We start from the raw sequence: 6,068 nt of genomic DNA, 5'->3' as shown, positions 1-6,068 counted from the left end.
TTACAGAATTACTACGGCAAGATATAATAGTAGTTTGTTGTTTGGAGTGGGTACAGGGAGAGAGAATACCCTGTACTGGCTATACAGCAGATGGTGAAAACAAGAGGCAGTCTGTATTATTGCAGATCCAGTTATGTACAAGGGAAGGACATTTGGCAAGTATAATACTCTGGACAGAGATAAGCTTGCTAGACTTGTATGAAGTATTGTAGAGATATAAAGTTAAAGTTACAGTCACCGATGCAAATGGTGTAAACAAGAGACAGTAAAGATGCAAATACAGTTGTTTGTGAGGAGGGACACATACCAGTACCCTAGTCCGTTGGTGAGAGTTTCCTGATGAGTTTGTGATCCCAGACATTGTTGAAATATAACCTCCTAGTCCAGATTCAAATGTTACTACCATTTGAGAAAGCTGTACAAGTGCTGAAACAAAAATAACGAGAAAAAACAGTTGGACTGTCTGCACCACATGTTGGCTGGTGAGGGCATATATAGGTGGGAGTTTGCGTCACTGTAAACCAAACGAGTGTGGTCCTGCTGGACGTGGGGGACTGCAGGCGGGAACTTCTGTGGGATACAGTGATGCAGAGTTACTGCCTGTGCCAGCTAGTATTGTGTGTGGATGCAGCTTTAGGATTAAGCAATATTGAAGTTATGAAAATGATGATGAAGTTGTGATAGTTCTTGAGCCAGTAAAACTCGCTCCATGATTTTTTAATTTACAGTGTTTATTTTTCCCCCCTGACCCTGTGGCTGGTGTACAAAAAATAGTTCAAAATTTCATAATCAGTTAAATTTACTGACACTGTAACTTTGAAAATGTGATGTTTTTAATTCTGCATTTAAATTATTTCAGTAAGCTTAGTGGAGGCATTTTAGACTGGAGTGATTAGATGTACCTTTGTTAACCCTTTCATTGTGAGAAGTGTCTCCTGAGCTGATTAACTTGTCTAAGATAAAAGGAATAAGGCACGAAGTCTACCGTAGTGAAGAGTTCAAGAGTACAGACATGCCATAAGCATTAACACAACATGCGGATGAGACAACATCTGTATCTTTTTCATCATTGTGTATGCATTTCATGGTAATGAACCCCACACACACACACATGCACACACACACAAAAAAAAAAATAAATAAATAAATAAAACAAAGTAGGCAAATTTTAGTGCAATAAAGGCAGATTTTTTCCTGCATCATCTATAGACTTTCACCATTATCAGTTTTGCCAGGCTGATTTTGAGATGGGCCACAGTAACAGTAACACTGGATGATATGAATCTTGAGATGTGCACAGAGTGTAAGCCAAGAAAGTGTATATAGGACTGTGTCTGCCTAGATGTGTGTGTGTATTGGACAGTGTATGCATATATGAAGTACCCATAGGGGATGTGTGTATGTCTAGAAAATGTGTACAGGATTTTGTACACTTAGATCTCTCATCTTAAATGTCAGGACCAACTTGCCTAGCCCTGGGCTCCCACACTCTTCATGGGACAACACAGGATTAGGTGATGATGATATGTGCACGTTGGACAGTGTATGATGTGCACAGGGGTTGATGTACACCTAGAGAATGTCTGATGTGTGCGTAGGACAGTATGTGTCCAGAAAATGTGCACAGGACTGTGTGTACTTAATATATGTACATGGTGTTTGAATAGAATCATGTATGCATAGAAGTGAAGCACATACATATTGGACAGTGTATGCCCAAAATATATGTATAAGTTTGTGTGGACCTACAAGATATATACATGATGTGTGAATAGAAGCATTTACAGTAATCTAAAATACACGTACACACACGTGTGCACACACACACACACACACAGTTGTAATGACTGGAGAGAGGTATGAAATGACCAGACATCATTGCTTTCTTCATTGTTAACCATCGGATGTCAGGAGACTTCCCAGCAGTGATTGAAATTGTGTGGGGTTAGCCAGAGTAAAACTAAAGTCATTCCCCAGTGTGTAAGGTAAGAGGAACCTAGTGTGATACAGCCCCCACACCACAACTCACTTTTGTATATCCCGACAGCTCCACTGTCTGGGTATGTTGGTGCCATTACATGAAGGCACTCCTTTCTAGTCCCCCACACCACAGCACACTTCTGTATATCCAGATCCAGACAGCTTCATCGTCTGGGGCTGTTGGTGCCACTACATGAAGGCACTCCTCTCTAGTCCCTCACACTACAGCACCTCACTAGCACAGCATAGACAGTCCGTTAACATTGCAGATTTCTGGGAGTGCCCAGTTGAAGTGACTGGTTTCCTATAGGTCAGTGGGTTGAATCAAGAAGAGCTTGGGGCCACAACAAAAAGAACAAGAACAATGTTATTACACTGAAGGCCTACCAGATTAATGACATCATTGCTTTCACCATTCGTTAAGAGAACCACTTAGGATGAGAATCGTGCATTGTAATCATCCTGTAGTTTGGTTACCTTTCACACTGTAAGGTAGAAACTGTTATTTTTATATTTATTTTTTCATACTCTGCCCTTTTTCCATGTATCTTGTAGGTAAATAGAAGTATAGTAGTTTGTGTATGTACAGCATAGTGTCCTTTGACTTATCTCTATACAGGCAGTCTCATTGTAAGTCAGGGGTGTATGCTTATATATCACAGCCTTGTCCATACAAAAGGTAAAGGTGGGCACATGCCATGAGGTGCTTAGTCATAACTTAGGCCTTTGATCCTGTGGGAGGTTATTCACTCACTGTCCTGGAATACAAAGCCACTGCATCATCCATATTATTAATGTTATTTTCCCTAGGTCTTATCCTAGGTACTCATTTCACCAACCTACCAACCCACAAAGCATGGATGGACACCTAAGTTGCCTGCACTGATGTCTGCAGGTTTATAGCACCAGTTTGTGTGGAAAATAAGCAGTGATACAGTATGTTGGTACAAATCACTGACTTAAGTGATGACTGTCTTTATAACTTTGACTAGTTAGGCAGTTTCCCTGTTGTTTGGCAGACTTGGGGTTGAAATGTGGGTGGCTTTTCAGATTTTGTAGCAACTCTTTCTTGGCAATTTATTTTGTGCATTACACCCCAGTATCTTTTGTACATTATTGGGACAAGGTCGTACAGGGTGACCTCAGGGATAAGAGACTGAAAAGGAAGGCTGCCAGAAATCGAGCAGTGAGGAGAGGTGCATGCAAGCACGTTGGCGCCTTGATAAATGATATTATACGATACAACTAATGCAACCTGTGTTAATGTTAGAGGGATATAAGTAACATGTAAGAGAATGTAAGGGTATAATTATGCAGTATGAATTGCCAAGAAAGAGGCGCTATGAAACCTACACCACCTCAAATTCGACGCTCATTAAGTACGAATGCTTGTTCGTAAAGTTCTCTGTAAATGTATTTTTATATGTACAGATGTTCCTTGTTTAAAGTTGGTTTACCAAAAGACTGTTTCATTTTTAAACCTGTGATGGATGGGATTGTTTTTCAGCACGGTGATAGGAGATACCTTTGTGTGGTGGCATAATGACCAGGTGGCTCAGTTGCCTGGTTATAGAAATGTTCATTGGCTACTTCCCTATTGCCTGCAGGGAGGGTGGTGGAGTGCAACAAGCCTGCCTAGCATCAAAACAACAGCTTTCAACCAGTGAAAAATTGGTGATAACCTAAATAATGGCTTGTTGAGGAATGTGTATGGAGTGCAGAATATGGATAGGATAACGACTGATTAAATTCATGAACAATGCAGAGTGAAAAAGTCTGGACACAAGAGTTGAAGAGTGTGTGCTTGGATGGTATGGGCATGTGGAGAGAATGGGTGTAAACAGAGTGATGAAAAGATTATTTTGGAGTGCATCTGAGGTGAAAGGGGACATGGTAGGCCTAGAATCCCATACTCTAGTTTAGGTGTAGAAACCTCAGGCCAGGCTAGTGTAGAAGTGTAACATAACAATGTAAAAATTGTATTTATTGTATGGATAACATTAGAAACGTAGATTACCACTGAATATTGTGATCTACTGTTAAGCGTAATATATAACACATGACACTGATATTATGTCAGATTCGTACTACACGTTGTCTACTTTAGCTAGGCTTCATCTTGAGTGCAGAGCTGTAACAAGAGATTAAGACAAGAACATAGTCATGATGAAGTGCAGAGCCACAGGAAACAGGCAGCAAATGGACAAAAATCTCCGGTATAAGACTGATGAACAATAACATTTGTCTACAACTCTTAAGAATTTACCACAGTAGTGGAGAGGTAAGTACTGATACATTATTAACAAAATCCTTTATGTTTTATTAATGGCAACACCAGACAGGTTTAGTCAGCTTAGGAGTGAATTTATGTTTTCCCTTAACAAAATCCATCAGCTGGTTTTGCACTTGAAGGAAATAACCAGCAGTTTTGCACTTGGTCTAGCTCCCAGTCCAGTCAGCCTCAGTAAGGGGGATTTCATAGCAGCAAGCCTGGCATCATTTTTATGTATACTGTATATGCCTAGTTGTTGCATACAGGAATTAAGTTTGTATTTTCCCGTCTGTGTATGTATGTGTGCATAATATGTAATGTTTGTATGTATGTATCCAGCAGCTGTTGGAAGGCTATTAGCTGGTTTAGGCAGTTAGTTCAGCTTCCAGTCCATAGAAAACTGCTGTACCACTGCCAACCTAAATGTGGGAATTCTGTAAAACATTACATTATTGTTATTTGTGTATGTTAAGGATGAGCCCTTATGGTGGATGAGTTAACTGAATTGTAAATCTTATGGTAATGTCTGTTAGGATCTGAACCAGATAGTGGGATAATCATCTGGCACTAAGAATAAAAATATACATCATTGTAGTGGAGAAGAATACTTTTTTCTCTGTTACATCCAGACAACTGTATTCAATTTAGGACAAATGCATTGCATTGTAGGCAGTATAATTTTAATCTGGCACCAGCAAAAATACAATTACAGAACAAATTTGTCACCAGAGTGCATACATTAATGAATAACAGCAAGGGGTCCCCCTGCATCTGTTTCCTCTAGTATTTCAGTGGTACACTACAGTTTTTCCATAATTTGCAGTACAGTACCAGGATTCCAGGAGCTTGGGTGCTGAGTGAATGGGAGGGTGGCCCATTCAACTGGGCACTCTTTGGTGAGTATCATTCTGTAAATTTTTTTTTGGCTCTGGTTTCTACCTCTTGCCATCTTGAGATGGGGAAGGCAATCCGGATGATGATGATGGTGACCAGTTGTGTGAAAAAGGATGTTATATGGGGGTACAGCCCTGCCTTACAATAACAAATGCCTGTGTTAATGAAAGTTTGAATCTTCAGTGGCAATGAGTTAGCATTTCCTCCCCTGTTAGTACATCAATAATTGCAACAATGACCACAATGCAGTGTTGGAGGTTAGGTATAGTGTGAATTAAACTGATAGCAGCAAAAATAAATCTAAGTCAGATGCCACTATAGTTGTTGTTGTTGCTTAACCCTGGATTGTCTGGCCAAGCAAACCCATTGACCACAGGTAAGCAACTGTTTCCGCAGGGCTATCCTACGGGTACACTACAGTATATAAATTGGACGGATATCTGATGTCCCCTTGTGGTAAACAGCACCTCATCAGGGTTGGACATGGGACCTTCCTATGGTAAGGTGGAGGGAAATATGAGGAATATTGGCTCTTGAATGAACACCACAGCTCCTTTACCTAGGGTGTGCAGTGCCATCACAGGTAGGCTCCCCCTCAGCTCAAGAAAATAAATGAAACACAGCAAGATAGCCAGTAAACATTTCTTCCCCCTTGAGTATGTCAGTAGCTGGAAGTAGCATGAATAAAATGAAGGGAAGTAATGGTCGTCAAGCTGTCAGTGAATGATCATCAAATACTGTAATCACCCACTAGTTCATTCCCTGATGTTGCTATATCAGTGGTAGGTGGGATTAAGGCACCCAGCTTTACATATCTAGATAGATAGATAGATAGGTGGGCTGTTAAATAGATAAACTTGTGGATGGACAGGTAGATAAATAAATGACACTGGACTGAAGGAGTTAATCACAGTAAAAGTAG

This window comes from Coenobita brevimanus, chromosome 56, assembly GCF_032717465.1.
Source record: "Coenobita brevimanus isolate Jiangsu-jjx chromosome 56, ASM3271746v2, whole genome shotgun sequence".
Taxonomy (NCBI): Eukaryota; Metazoa; Arthropoda; class Malacostraca; order Decapoda; family Coenobitidae; genus Coenobita; species Coenobita brevimanus.
This window is presented reverse-complemented; position numbering follows the sequence as displayed.